The sequence below is a fragment of the Gallinula chloropus genome (assembly GCF_964237585.1).
Source record: "Gallinula chloropus genome assembly, chromosome: 3".
In the NCBI taxonomy this organism is placed as follows: Eukaryota; Metazoa; Chordata; class Aves; order Gruiformes; family Rallidae; genus Gallinula; species Gallinula chloropus.
In genome coordinates this window covers 79,085,057-79,101,344 of record NC_140087.1, presented here as the reverse complement: position 1 = coordinate 79,101,344, position 16,288 = coordinate 79,085,057, and the positions used below count along the sequence as shown (strand labels likewise).

Below are 16,288 nucleotides of genomic sequence, written 5' to 3'. Positions count from 1 at the left end.
AACTAATCAATTTGCTGCTGTAATATCACAATGATTTCAAGTTATCTACATTTAGGTGATTACAGTTTGATCAGACCTGTAACTTCAAAGTATATCAGGGCCTAAAATAGCATTAGACACCAGAATAGATATGGAGACAATCCAAATACTCAGGTTTCCCAATTATATATATATACTTCTAGCAGATACTTCATTAACCATTACAAGATGCAAGCACTGTGCTGGCTCCATTAAAAAAATCAGCTATAGTCCAGTTGGACTTATTAGCTCAGGTGCAGAACTACATAAATAGACCTACACCACTTCCAGAGACAATTTATGGCTGGAAACAACCTCACTGCTTTCACAAGGCAGAGAGCTGGAGCTGGTAAGACATGAGACCTAAGCTGGTTCAGACAAAGGCAGCTCAGTCTCCATGGATAACACTCTTTACTGGAAGCACTAACGAGCCCATAACAAAGAAAACTGAGCAACTCTGGCTGAAGCCAGCCTAGATCTGGCACAAGAAAAGAACTAATAACCTGACTCAACCCAAACTGGCTCCAGTGCAGCCTGCTGAGTGTCTCACTGTTGTGTTTCCAAATATGCTGAGTTTGGAGCACTGACTGGTTTGGGCACAGCACTGCATGAACTCACATTGGCAGGTCTAGCGCTGTGTCTAGGAGCTACTCACAGCCTGGCTGCTTGCTCTTGCCATTGCTTTTAAGCCCTTATTAACATGGCAACCTACTCCAAGAAACTCTCTTTCTGGTTGTCACCCAGTTACATCCTTCCCCTTAAAGGCAAAATGAGTTTAGAAATACTCTTCTTCAAAGACTCCTAACACAGCAGGGAAAAAAAAAGATCCCTCAAGATGCCTCACCCCTCATTTCACAGGGGAAAAAAGACAACATAAAACCCCCTATGGAGCATTATATATGCACTAGATGACAGAGAATAAGCCCAGGGACCAGACTGCAAAAAAATTGTGTACACATGTCCTAAAATCTCAATATCTTCAATCATCAAAATTATACGTTACTCTTATGTACTCCTCCTAATGGGCAGTGTCTCCCGATTAATACAACTTGGTTAAACCGAACTGTTTGAAGTGGGGTACTTTTGGCATTGAATTTACATATAATTGGCACACCAGGAATTCTTTCTATAGCAAACAGATTGAGTAAAAAACATTTATGAATTTAGAGGAAAATAAAAGAGCTGAAATACTGAAAATTACACAGCAAAGGGAGACAGTTATTGAGGGCACAAGAAAAAAAAGTGTTTTCATTCAGACCGTCAAGCTCTTGAGTTATTGAGGCTCACAAATATGGTGTCCTAAACAGGAGGATCTACCAGTTCATTGCCTCAATACATCCAAGCTCAAAAGCTTTTGCCCACAACAGACTTGAGAGTTATTGAATATTTATTCAACATAATGTATAAAGAATATGAAAAAAATGCAAGATGCATTTTATCCATACATCACAACACAGGTTCCACTTTTTTTTCCAAGTAAGAAAATTTAATCATCGTTAAATTTTGCTGTAATGAATCAAACAACATAAGCATGTGCTCCAGCTAAAACTTAGCAACTTGGCTTTTTCTTGAAAAGAACCTGTTAACCCCTTCAAATGTAAGATTTGTGCTGTACATGAGGCAGAAAGCATGAGACTTAGAATGTGAGTTTAGCAAATGAGACACAAAAATTAGAGTGTGCTTATGCATCTCCTATGCATCTATTAACAAAAACAGATGTTACTACAAAATTTTTAAATACTTCCTACATTGGCATGAAAAAGACAATAGCCATTTCTTAGCATGATCTATGTTATTTTCCCCCAAGACAATGACTTTATTGAAGAGTTCCCTTAACATCACGTTAGCTACAAAAATGAAGGGAGAAAACTTAATACAGGTTAGGAACAGCTGCAGCCCACTGATGTGATCCAGGATCAACCATAAGGAAAGAAGCCTTGCCATTCTACTAACACATCACACATCTCTGCAGCCCCACAGACAATATCATTTATTTTTGTCATATTTATGTCAACCCATAAGGCAGCAAACTTACAGACTGCTGCTGGCAGCACACGTAAAAATCTTTCAACACATCACATGCCAGCAATCTGCAGGGACAAATAACTATGAAAATAATCCCCGTTTTGAAAAGAAAAAAATGTTACTGCAGTTTCTGATGTAGGAACATATAATTTGAAACGAGAAAAACAACTCAGCAGTGCTTCATGTATTTTAACCAGATAAAGTCTGGGAAAAATAATTACCCCAATTAGTCCAAAACAATTGCTCTTTCTATTACCTTGTTAGAACCAAATACTGGAGGATGAACTGTCTCGCATGTTTAGCAGACCTGCATATGTCTAGTATCAAACTGGGAAAACACTTAAGGAAATACTGGGGCTAGATACAAAATCAATGTATACAGAATTATAGTAATCAAAACCTAATTTAGAAATTACAATATAAAGTTGTGGATTCAAATTTATAGTTCCATTCACTTATCATCTAACCACCAGAATTCGTTAACTTCTGAAAAACCTGTATTAACAACAAAAAAGTTGTATTAACATTACTCAAGACAGCAAGTACAGTCAAAGCTACTTGATCACAGTTCCAAATCATGTACACAAGTTGCTGAAAATGTAAATCTGGTTCATTTGCTTAACTATCTCACATTATACTACCGTTAACTGCAGTTATTGTTTGCATTTCTTTCACTGACTAATACTAAAATCAAACTGACAGACACTCCTATTAAGAGTTTTTCAATTCTTAAAGTCTCAAATGCACTTGTTTTAGTAACTTTCCTGTAAACAGAGTTTAAATAATATTATTATCCTTTCCCAGTTAAGATGATGAATTCTTTGGTAACCTGAAGCTCATTATATCTCAGAGACAAAGGCTTTGCTGTGACAGATCAAAGCTTCCATAAGCCTTCACACAAGAGTGACTCAAACGGAGATGACTATCTGGAAAAAATTTAGTGGGTTAAATGAGTGCTTCTCCTGAAATTACTGTTTCATATAATAAACAAATTATTTTCCTAGCACAGCAAAATTGCGCAAACACAGAACTGCCAACCCATAGCCCATCTGCTGACAAAAATACTGCTGCTGGAGCTACTGTTGTCCTTGTTTGCAGGGGTAAGTACAGTTAGTTGTCCTCCTCTAGGTTTGCTATAGGCAAAGTGAGTAATCTATAGACAGGAAATCTATGTTTGATTGTGCTAGACAGATAAATAAGTATATAACCAGATAAAAATTAGCATTTTGATGCAAGTTTCTAGCCTCCTAGGTTAAGGGGAACTAAGTTGAAAAACCAGACTTCTAAAGGCACATGGCAACACACAGCTCCTATGACAAGGGAAGCCAAGGAGGACAAGGCTCAACAGTCATAACACATTTATTTTGCCTTCAAACCAATCAGCTTGGTGAGAATGAAAATCTTAGGAAAAAACCTAAAAAACCCCCAAACCAATAAACAAACAAACAACCAAAACTCACACACCACACCTGTGTTCAACTAGAAGTTTATAACCCTGTCTGAAAACCACCTGGAAGATCATACACAAAACCTTTGGCGAAAAGCATCAGAAACGATCTTCAGAGACACATATCATCTTGGGTCATGCTTTTAATGCAGTGTTCCTTTCAAAGTGCAAAACTAACCAATAGTGAAAGATGACTGCCTTTTTCTGTGGGTACAAAGAAGAGTAATTTCTAATAATAATGACACTTTTCCTAGTCAGCCACTCATTGATTCATAAAAGATCCCCACAAGAACAATCTGGGAATCTACCACCTCTTTTTTTCATAGTCTCTTTTTCTTCTGCTGTCCTGTAACATAACAGCTCTATACAGATCAGGAGTTCTCTCAAGTTACTACTTCAGCCAAAAATAGCAGAGAAGCACAAGACCCCCAGTAGGCATTTTTGGAGCTTCAATCACAGCAAGATGGTTGTTCCTGCATTCCACACTCCAAGCGCCAGATGTTGCCAACGAGTAAATTGCAGATCAGGCAAACCAGAAGTACCTGTTACTCTGTACAGTGCTGTACAACAAGCGAGGAGACACGTGCCTTCTTGCAGAGGAATAAGAGACAGGAACCAATCATAGAAACCTGTTACCATGCTGACAAACAACAGTTTTTCCAGTGTTATTCACAATTGTAGTAGTGGGCAGATACCCTATAAAGCAGCTCTTTGGTGTCTGGATAGCAATATATGCACAAGACAAGAAACATATCAGGGTTGTGTACCTTTGCAGGCATAAATGTGAACCAGACACCTTATTGACCCATTTAAAGACTTAAGGATTAATTTTTCTTATTATTATAATCCATAGTTCACACACAGAATCACAGACTTACAAGGTTGGAAAAGACCTTTAAGATCATTGAGTCCAAATGTTCCTGTCCTGTGCTAAACCATATCCTTAAGTACCTCATCTACTTGTCTTTTAAACACACCCAAGGATGGTGACTCAACCCTCTCCCTGTTCCACATCCCTACAACTCTTTCAGTGAAGAATTGTTTCCTAACATCTAGTCTGATCCTGCCCTGGCACAGCTTAGTGCCATTTCCCCTTGTCCTATCTCCTGTCACCTGGCTGAAGAGACCATTGCCCACCTCTCTACAACCTCCCTTCAGGTAGTTGTAGGCAATGATAAGATCTCCCCTCAGCCTCCTCTTATCCAGGCTGAACACCCCCAGCTCCCTCAGCCGCTCCTCATAGGATTTGCCCTCCAGCCCCTTCCCCAGCCTGGTTGCCCTTCTCTGCACTCGCTCAAGGACCTTGATGTCCTTCTTATGGTGAGGAGCACAGAACTGGAACCAGCACTTGAGGTCCAGCCTCACCAATGTTAGGTACAGGGGCAAAGTTACGTGGAAGTACACACCCTGATTCACATTTTTCATGTTTTCTGCATATACTTGATCATATCAGTACTAACCAAAGCTTGGCAAAGGCAAGTTTTATGAGCACAGGACCACAAGCCATTATGCTGTAGCGCCAGATCCAGTCTTTGCATTTCAAGTTGTGTTTAGCTGTATGCATATAAAGGTTTTTAAGCTCTAAGTATTTTTTAGCATTTTGTTCTGCTTAGATCATCAGTAAATTAAAACAGTGTAAATCAGTAGCATACCACTGGGTAGGTACATACTGCAGCACGACAGCTACAGAGACAATACAGGTGCTGTTTGTGAAAAAGTGTCAGTTGCTGAACTGGGAAAACAGATACACCAGTAATGTTGAAGTTACAGTTCAATGTTTTCCATTTTGCCTTCCTAATTTATCTTTAATAGCCAATAACTCTATTCTGTAGTAATTTGCTAGTTAGCCTATGGAACACTTCCACAACAGCCAAGTTACTACTAGGAGGGTTTGGGGGTTTGGTCTTTGGTTTGTATTTTTAAGGCTGTTAAAATGTTTGATTTTCAATGATTAAATTGGACACTATTTTAGACTTCATATTATTTTAAAGAAAAGGTAAGAAATCTGAGCTATAATAATATTGTCAACTAATCTGTACCAAACAGTAACTAATACTCTACTTAATTCACAGGTTATACAAATCAACTTCCTGTAGAGTTTGGTCCTTAATTAGAGCTTCATGCAAGTAACTAAGGATTAAATTCCTGGGCTTTTTCCTCAGCATAGCAACTTCTCAAGTAGATTTCTAATGCTTGAAATAACCACAAGAAGAGAGGAAAGAACCCAGCACAATATAAGCTGAACATCCCATACAATGCGTGCTCTGCATCTTATAAAGTTCTACCAATGGAACCAAGATGGCAAACGAAAGGAAGGCCTTCTGCAAAACAAGGGCCTCTGAGCAGCGTGTCAGAAAGAAATTGTTCTTCTGCTTCTTTTGATGGGAGATGCTTTCAAGTCAGGAAATGAGAAACAGGTGTGCCAGAGGGCACACACACATCCATGCACCACACTGAAAAACACGCGTTTTCAATTTTCAGACATGAAAGAGACTCCTGTTGAATGGAAGGAGAAATGAAAATCTAGCTTGCTTTCTGCAAGCCATAAGCAGAGAGCTTATGGAACTCTGACAAGCTGCCGGAGCCTGCCTAGCTATTGAAATGTACAGTACCTCAGCACAAAGTGTTGGAACTTGTTTTGAAGGAGTACTAAATGGAAACTTGCATTACTCACATTCATTTCAGAATTAAAAAAAAAATAATCTGGGTTACTCTGCCTCCCGAGTACAACTCTTCTCGTTCCAGAAGCTAAAGATAGAAGTTACAGGTTATATGTATCCGCTTATCTATTCCACACAGCAGTGTCTGAACCTGGCCTTATATTGTCGTAACTCTGATGCTGTTATTTCCAGTTAAATAGCAGTGCCTAGACACGAAGTGTCAGTTAACCATTCCTGGATAACTTCTAGTTATGTCTAATGGAAACAGTGAAACCTGTATTTCAGTAAGCTCTGGTCATCATTACCAGCATCTCTAGGAAGAGCTGACAAAAAACTCACAAGCCAACAATTTTAAAAAACAAAATACAGCATATTATATAAATATTTAGTTGGTAAGATGCTAATACAGTTAGTTGCATATTAAAATAAAACATTGAAGTCTAATTCTGAATAGACATAAAATGCTATAGTCTAGCATAAGGCACTAGAGTACTACACTGAAGTTGCATAATTTTAGCTCTCTGTATTCCTATCAGTTGCTGCATCTTGCCTTTATACTAGCAGGGGAAATTTTTAACTTACTGACCTGCTGCCAGGAAGAACACCTGCAAACAAAGTTCTCTCCAATCCCTGAAGCATTGATCCTAGAGGGATCAATGGAGCGCATTCTTGTCAGAGACAGAAAATGCTTAGCTTCCAAACTAACGAACATCTACTAAGAATATGCAAATGGAAATCTTCCAAAAGTTTGTAATTTCAGTAAATTTGGGCAGGTTTCAAAGATAACAAAAGACAAATTCAACATCTAGATAAACTGTCTCTTTTTTCCAAGGAAACGTGGGAAAACACTTTCTATATGTTCAAATGTTTAATATGTGTAAAATAAACTAAAACCACTCTGAAGAGCAACTTACACAGCTTTGCTACAATTTAAATAAATAGTTAAAATATGCCAAATGTATTTTCCTTCACTTTCAAATAGAGACCTCACCAAGAGTACTGTGTTCAGCTCTGAAGCCCTCAACATAGAAAGGACAGGGACCTGTCAGAGTCAGTCCAGAGGAGGGGCGCAAAGATGATCAGAGAGCTGAAGCACCTCTACTATGAAGACAGGCTGAGAGTGTTTGCTATGTTCAGCCTGGATAAGGGCCTGAGGAGACCTTATTGCAGCCTTCCAATACCTGAAGAAACAAGGAGCCTTCCAATACCTACGGAAAAGCTGGAAAGGGACTGTTTCTCAGGGAGTGGAGTGAAAGGACAAGGGGTGATAGGTTTAAAGTAAAAGAGGGTAGATTTAAATTAAAAATTAGGAATAAAATCCTTACTGTGAGGATGGTGAGGCACTGGCACAGGTTGCCCAGAGAAGCTGTGGCTGGCCCAACCCTGGCAGTGTTCAAGACCAGGTTGGATGGGGCTTTAGGCAACCTGGGCTAGTGGAGGGGGTCCCTGTTCATGGCAGGGGTTTGGAACTAGATGGGCTTTGAGGTCCCTTCCAACCAAACCATTCTGTGATGCTGTAATTACTTTCTCCCAATTACAGAAAAATGGTTAAGACAAAACCAGAGTTCAGTTTGCTGCAGTCTCCTTTTCACTCTGTGACCTTGCAGCCAGTTGAAACCATTTGGGCAAGGTATGGAAAACAGGAACAGGCCTAACTGTTCAGAGAAGACAGTGCTGCACAGCTGGCTGCTGCCTCGGGTTATAAACACACCACTCTGAACAGCATCCCTTCTTCAGGAGACTACCACTTCTAACAAGCCCATGCAACCTCATGCTCACAATATATTATTGCATTAAGTCCAATTAAAATTTCAAGAGCCAATATGCACTCTTTGATTGTTGCACCCATCTAGTTCTGCTTCAAAAAACCCTCCCAATGTCAAGTCAAACAACCATCCCGGATTATTCAGCTTTGAACACTGTGGTACTGCATTTAATTGACTGCTTCTTAACGCTACCATTCTCACAAATCATCTCTGCTTGTTGCTTCCTCTCTCTTTACACAGCCTTGTGGTGGTAGTAAGTTAGTTTAGACACCACATGCTACAGCACTGAAGCCTCCAAACGGCATCTGGACACAAATCCTGAACTCTTTACAGACGCATTTGCTTCAGAGGTAAATACTGATCTGTCTGGAGATAAACCTTTTTCTTCCTCTACTCTCTGGTTCCCCGTAACAATGACATAACTCTTCTCCATGCACAGCTGCTTCATCTGCCATGCATTATATTACCTATTATTCCCCAAATCTTATGAGACCAGACAGATTTTGAGAGATAAAGCATATTTCTACAAAGAGGTTAACTATCATAATGCCCATCTCACACAATCTGTACGGGATACAAGATCTGCATGTAAAATTCCTCTGGACAGTTGGAGCATGGAGCCATGCAGAACCACAACAGAAGGACACCGGCCAGACCTGGTGGTTCCTGACAAGGAATTGGCAGTGTCTGGATTCCAGGGTAGCCACTGCTTGCCCTTCACACATGGGATCACAAAGCTGAAGTCCTACATCACAAGTCAACTTATTAGAATTAAAGCTTCCCTGAAAAATATTTACTCTGCAGATTTGTACATCACTGCAGTTCCTGTCAAAAATTAGTTTTCAAGTCAAAATCTACGGTCTAGTGACTTCTGGAAGAAGAGACCAAGTGCTGGCTGAGCACATAGCCCAACAGCCAATTTAACAAGTACAAACCATCTCTCCATAGGTGTCATTTTGCTTATCCATATCATATGTTCCATTTTTCCAGGAAAAGCATCCATGAGGCACAGAGTGGACTGGAAAGACAGACATGAGCAAAGAGTAAAAGTCTGAGCAGGAAGAGGCAGGGTAGGAAAGTGAATACACTTATTTTCTTACTAATAAAGATTTTGAAAACAAGAGAACCCTCTTTGAGCAGGGGACTAGGTAAACTCCAGAGGTTCCTTCCAAGCTAAACAATTCTGTTATTCTTCACAACATAAAAAATGGGCCATTTTTCACTTCATGGAATGATGCATCATATGCATATCCAACACAGCTTTTCAAGTTTTTGTAATCCCTAACACTCCTTTGTGAGATCAGAAGCCAATGCTTTGGACCAGAGACCTTAACAGCCAGTCCTTTATGATGTGGGTGAATTCACCAACACAGGAACTCATTAAGAGAGTCACTCACATTCTGCTCATTTACACAGAACACACGCAGTCTGTGTACGTATTCCTGAAGTGTTGCTGTTATCAGTACTTGAATTTCATTTAGTCAGGATGTGCAAATCTAGGCAGGGAAGAAGAGCAAGAGATCATTGAAAGATTTTTCCCAGACCAAATCCTCAACTACACAGCAGTTTAGGTCCATAAATCTGGTATCCTTGCTTCCTTCTCAACAAAACACTAATTTGAGCTCAGTCCAAAGCCAAATTATATTGGTTAACATGCTTAATTTTTCTAAAAGGCCACTATATTTAAAGATTCTACTGCCTTTTCCTTAGGATTATAAACCATAATAAGGTCCATAATTTTAAATTCTCCCTTGGACAACACATCACTGTATATTTCTTGTATTAAGAGCTGGAGAATTTGCAACTGCTGTTCATTTCAGCTTACTGAAAACGTTCTACTTATATTTTATATTTAAGGTTCTGTATATACAAAGCAAATTATTACTTTTGAACTTATCTCCCAGGAAAAAAACAGCCTGCCTCTTATCTCAGTAGTATTACTTTTAGCAAAGTTAGCAGATGAATAGTCACAATCATCATGGATATTGATTCTAACTGAGGAGGTTCAATGTCACATCTCATATTATTTTCAATGGGAAGAATATACACAGTGCCTTTGATTCCTATTATACTCAGGAAAAAATAGGAAATGTTTTCTTAAAGTAGAGCCAAAAATGGACTATTGTTTCTCCTGTGGTTGTGTTTTTTTTTTTCACAAATGCTTTCTGTCCAAATAATACCCATCTTCCTGTGTTTACATTCATATACCAACAAAAACATTCACTAAAGAGTTCCAAGTGGCCTTGAGTGTGGTTTTGGCATCTTTTTTTATGGAAAGGTCATGTGGGTGCTAAAGGGGAGGCTGTTTTGTTTACATCTCTATGTGTGTGAAAATGTGTGCAAACATGCATGCACAAGCTTTTATAGACCAAAGGTATGACTTCTACTACACTGATCCAAAACCAAGTTTAGCCATTAACTTACATTTGTACTAAAGGAAGGCCACTGTTAACACTCACCTCATTTAACAAGTTTTAATTCAGTCTTTACCATCATTCCTGTGTGGAATGGCACTTGCATAATGCTGTTAGATGTCACAGATAAGGTTGCTCAGGTCACAGAATCACAAGGTTGGAACAGACCTTTAAGATCTAGTCCAACCATTCCTGTCCTATGCTAAACCATAAGTACCTCATCTAAGTACCTCATCTACCCTTTTTTTAAACACATCCAGGGATGATGACTCAACTCCCTCCATGGTCAGCCTGTTCCAACTGTTTCAGTTGTTCCAGGTGTCTTAGCTGTGCCTGCAGGTGCAACATTCTCTGAATTCCTTGACTTTTAATATTGGTTTTGAGATACTTAGAGCATTCCTGTAATGTTTTTATCCTTCAGTTGCCACTAAAGTCCCACAACTGAATTTCTCCCTGTATATTACTAATTTTAATATGCTTCAGAGTTCATAAATGAAATGTCTCAAAAAACTGATAAAGAAAATCAGAAGGATTTTACTTGTTCATTCAGAAACTGAATTTTAGAGAGTTATAGAATAAACCTTAAATTTAAGGCATTTTAGATTCATAGTAATTCTTAAGTTCCATTGTATCCCCCATCGTGTCTTTAGAAAGTCTTCATCTTTTGATTTCAGTTGTCCCACCCCCTGTTAAACTGTAGCCATAAAATATGTTTTACAATATCCTGTATTTTATAAACCATGAAGTAACTTTTGAAAAGCCAAAACAAATAAAACCAAAGACAGTGTGGCTAAACAAGGCCAAGAGCCTGTTAGAGGTAACAATATACTGTTCAAAAACTTGAAGTCATGCCCAAGCAAGTTCAGAACCACCACCTTTGGCACATTTAATACAAAATCACGACACAAATGGCCAGAAATATTTGAGAAATAACTTGCTAAAGGCATAAGAACTAATACCAAATCCTCCCTAAACATGCAAAAGCAGGAAGCCTGCCAGCATCCAGATGGCCAACAGAAGATCAAGATGTAAAAACATCTTCAATTGCAGGACCATTGAAAGAAAGCTACATGAATTTGGAAATACTTCTAATGAAGTATTTTCATGGCAATTCATTTTTTTTTTAAAGAGGAAGGTATTGAAAGATATGTCTCAAACTGACAATTCAATAGAAGGATTTTAGAAAAAAATGAATAAAAATTCAATAATAAAACTTAATATGTTACTTACCATGGCATTTAAACTAATCCTTCTCTTTTTCAAGAATGCTTCAACAAAACCATCACAATAAGAAAAACATACCCAGCAAAATTTAAAGAACTGTTCTTCCAAGTACAAAAAGAAATGAGAAACCTTGAGAAAGTCATCCTGACCTATTGAAAACAAAGAGATCTCCAGCTTCTAAAGCCTCAATATCACAAATTGCTAGAAGCTTGGATAACACAGTGAAGGTGCTTTTCCCAGTCCCTTTTCCTTGGAGAGCTGCAAACACCCTCTATCTGAAACAGGACACCAATCTATCTGGAACTCTGGTTCAACCCAATGTGTCCATTCTTGCAATCCTGCCAATCCCACATGGATTTCAATGGGAGTTTGTATTCTGTATACTTGGAATTACTATTCCAAACTCTCTTTTCCTCATGCCAGAGGTTTTCCCCAAGCTGTTCAATCTCTTGCTGATCACAGCCTCCAAAACCCAAAGATATGAGCAATTTCACAATATGAAATTAAAATAGTTTACAAAACCTGGCCTTTAAAAATCACTTGTAGGGAACTAATGCCAAATAACATCTTTCTTCAAGACTGAATATAGAGCCTGATATAACAAACTCTCAAGGCTTGAATTTCTATCCCCAGCTATCACTAAAATAAGTTCGTAAATCAACCCAGCGTAAATGTGAAACCTTTTGTTTCCAAAAGAATCCTGAAGTTAAAAGTCCTCAGGTAAACAAATTATATCAGTTAATAATTTTGAGCATACTTTTAATAAAACTTTAAGGGAATCATAGTTTAAATTTTCATTCAAGATTATCTATTTTTACAATTCCATATGTGATTTGATGAATCAGCTGTTCTATTAAGTCATTTAACAATAAATACTAAAATTCTACACATAAAGTACTGAAAACACACAGCAATCAAAGCCTAATCGTTTTCTCCCACCCTCTTCCCCCACAACAGAAAAATTCCCCGTATGGATATTACGATATTATTAAATATTATTATGAAACAAATTTATTTATAATAAATCTATAAATGTAACACAGTGACAGTGCTTTGAAAATTTAAGTTAGAAGTTTATAATTTTATTTTAAAATTATTTATAATAAATAAATTAATTTCTGAGGGGAAATGTTAGGATAAATTTGCCACTTAAAGACAAAAAATGAAGAGATGTGAAATTAAGGCAATAAAACGTTATTTTGTGAAAGCCACAGAAATCTAAACTGATTATAAATTTCAGCATTTACGTATGACTTGAAATGCTTTTGCATACAAGGGTACATGTCTGTATGAAAAACGAAACACTAAATGAATGGGCAGGCATACAAGTTTTATTTATAGAGAACATTCGAGTTCCATTTGTTGAGTTTTTTTAAATAGATGTCCAAATAAAACTAATGTAGAAACCTGAAAAAGGGGGGTATAATCACTACTGCAAACACAGTCTACTGTGATTTTAGGTACACCAAGTAATAACACTTATCTTCTCTTAGCAAGGACTGTTAAGCTGAGAGCTTTCCAAAGCAAAGCATCTTCTAGAGTTTAGACAGTGGCTTTATTTTCTAAAAGCATCATTGATCAATGAGGTATATTAACATATTATTTTCTTGCGTAGCCTTGACAATTTCACCTTCTGAATATTTGCAGATGTTTACACCCCCATTCCAATCTCCTGTTATGATCCAGCCAAGTTGTAAGTTCTGTTCTTTCAACATTTCCTATAATTTAATTTTTCCATCCCTCTACCCCATAATTAACTTCATGGTTCACATTGTTGGATGCTCATATTTTAAACAAGAATCAGGCATCAATATATTATAAAACTGCACTAAACATAAATTACATTATAAAATAAAACATTATGAGCTTCTGAAAATGGAAAAAAGAATGTTATTGATTATAGAAGAGTTCTCACTTCCTGTAAACATTTCTATCTCCCTCTCTCTCTCACACACACACACACACATGCTTACTTTAAAAGAAAACCAGAAACAAGAGTTTAATTAAACACCACTAGTCTGAATTTCCAATCACTGAATACACAGATGGTCATGCTTCACAGACTGCCAGCAGTCTATTTCAATTAGCTGGGATTGCTATGAATGAAACGGCATGGAAGCTAGACCATTTGAACCAGAGACATATATATATATATATATGTATGTGTGTGTGTGTGTGTGATAGAGTTATAAATAGGATAAAATTAAAGTATTCACTACTCACTATATAAAATTGGTACCAGCACAAATGAGTCTACTTAAGGCCATCAAACTCAGACATCTCCTTGAAGTGTATCAGGATGCTCTCTGCTACTTGCATAGAGTTCAAATCCAGCTGACTTTTCAAAGAACAGGTTTAAAAAACTCCTAAGCTTTTCCCCAAACAGTCTCATACTGGTCTTGTGCTCATTAATTTCTATGCTCCCCAATACTACAATATTGAAATATATTTATTACACAGGTAAGCAAATGTGCTGAGGCACATGGAGGACAGGGAGGTCATTGGAGACAGCCAGCATGGCTTTACTAGGGGCAAGTCTTGCCTAGCCAATCTAGTGGCTTTCTACAAGGGAGTAACTACATCAGTGGACAAGGGAAGAGCTGCAGCTGTCATGTGCCAGAAGGATGGGATGCCATCCAGAGGGACCTGGACAGGCTGCAGAAGTGGACCCAGGTGAACCTCATGAGGTTCAACAAAGCCAAGTGCAGGGTCTTGCACCTGGGTCAGGACAATCTCTGTTATCCATACAGGTTAGGAGGCATGCTTGAAAGCAGCCCTGAGGAAAAAGACTTGGGAGTACTTGTGGATGAGAAACTGGACATGAGCCGCCAATGTGCATCTGTAGCCCAGAAGGCCAACTGCATCCTGGGCTGCACCAAAAGAAGTGTGGCCAGCAGACTGGGAGAGGTGATTCTACCCCTCTACTCTGCTCTGGTGAGGTCTCACCTGGAATACTGTGTCCAGCTTTGGAGCCCTCAACACAAGAAGGACATGGACCTGTTTGAGTGCATCCAGAGGAGGGAGCACCTCTCCTATAAAGACAGGCTGAGAGAGTTGGGCTTGTTCAGCTTGGAGAGGAGAAGGCTCCAGAGAGACCTTATAGCAGCCCTCCAGTATCTGAAAGGTGCCTATAAGCAAGTTGGGGAAGAACTGTTCCCAAGACCATGGAACGACAGGACGAGGGGTAATGTTTTTAAACTAGAAAAGGGGAGATTTAGGTTGTATATTAGGAAAAATTCTTCAACATGAGGGTGGTAGATCACTGGAACAGGTTGCCCAGAGACATAGTGGCGGCCCCATCCCTGCAGACATTCAAGGTCAGGCTTGATGGGGCTCTGAGCAACCTGATCTAGTGAAGATGTCCCTGCTTAGAGCAGAGGGGTTGGAAAAGATGACCTTAAAGGTTCCTTCCAACCTAACACATTCTATGATTCTATGATTTATTCAAATAAAATCAATATGGTGTCCTTTGACTAGAAAGACCTTCCAACACTTCTACATTCAGTAGAACTTCAATTTGCATTTACTAAAAAGGATTGTTACTAACACTGAACTTGAGGGTGAACATCCACACAAATTTTCAGCAATTGTGTGTGAGACAGACTTAAATATAGGGGCAATTAGAAAGGTGTATGACTTCAGAGGCAGCACAGGATATTTCTGATGCTTTTCAGCTCCTATCAAATTTTGGTTCTACAGCCAGTTGCTTCCCCCCTACGTCTGTAACAGGGGTACTCTTGAGATATAGTTTACATTACCTAAATCTGAACTCATCTCCCCTTATACTGCATACTGATAACTCTTGACACCATAAAGCAGTGGTCCAAACCATAAATTTTGTGTCCTGACATAAGCATTTACCAAAAGGAAAAAGAAGTGTTACAAATTGTATTTCTGTTTGAGACTGTTCATACAGCTAAGGGGTTGGGTGGGAGGATGAAATGCAGTCTCTTCAACTGCTTTTATGTGGAAGTTGCAAAGGAAAAACATGTTCTCCATAACTTCACCTTAAGGCTTTTGTGTTCTACAGTATTCAGCCAGTGTAACAATAGTTCGCTTTTCAATGTCTTTCCCAGAGCAGTTAAAAACATCACAGCTTACATTCCCAAATCTTACATAGCAAAGTGAGCTGTCTTCCTAGCTATTGTTTGGTTGGAGGTTGTATTTTTGTTTTGCCAGGTTTTTTCCTTTCTGATTTTTACTATTTCTTCATTCCTGTTCCATTTAGTAGATCTGTCAACAAACTTCCTTCTAATTGGTATCTCCTGTACTCAGCGTGCCAACTGATGGGACAGCTCTGTGCCATAGCTGGCTGACAGGCATCAAATGAACAAAATATTTTGTGCATCCAAGATCCTGAGACTTCCAAAGAAGAGAAGAGCAGCTACCCTAATTCTTACATTACTTTCACAATTTCTCAATAAATGTTTTCCAAGATTCTGCCTATGGCAGGGGGGTTGGAAGTCTATGATCCTTGGGGTCCCTCCCAATTCATGCCATTCTATGATTCTGTGATTCTTATTCTAGAAATACAGTTTTGCCTTTTTCTCTTCCTTTTGAGAGCATAAGAGTGATGAAGAAGAAAGCCACTTATATATTCATTTAAAACAGTAATTAAATATATTGAAGACAAAAATGCTGTTTGTGGCATTTTTGTATCCAAGGGACCCTCTTACATTAAAGGACCCTCCAATTATCTTAGTCCTTTACAGAACACTTCCAGTCACAGCAGCA

At 38.5% G+C, this 16,288-nt stretch overlaps 1 protein-coding gene across 2 annotated transcripts in view; it reads right to left on the bottom strand.

The window, feature by feature from the left end:
• TASP1 (taspase 1) overlaps positions 1-16,288 on the bottom strand; it is a gene marked incomplete at its 5' end in the record, with an annotated part of 88,711 nt that overhangs the window by 30,500 nt on the left and 41,923 nt on the right. The gene's annotated exons all lie outside the window — the stretch shown is intronic.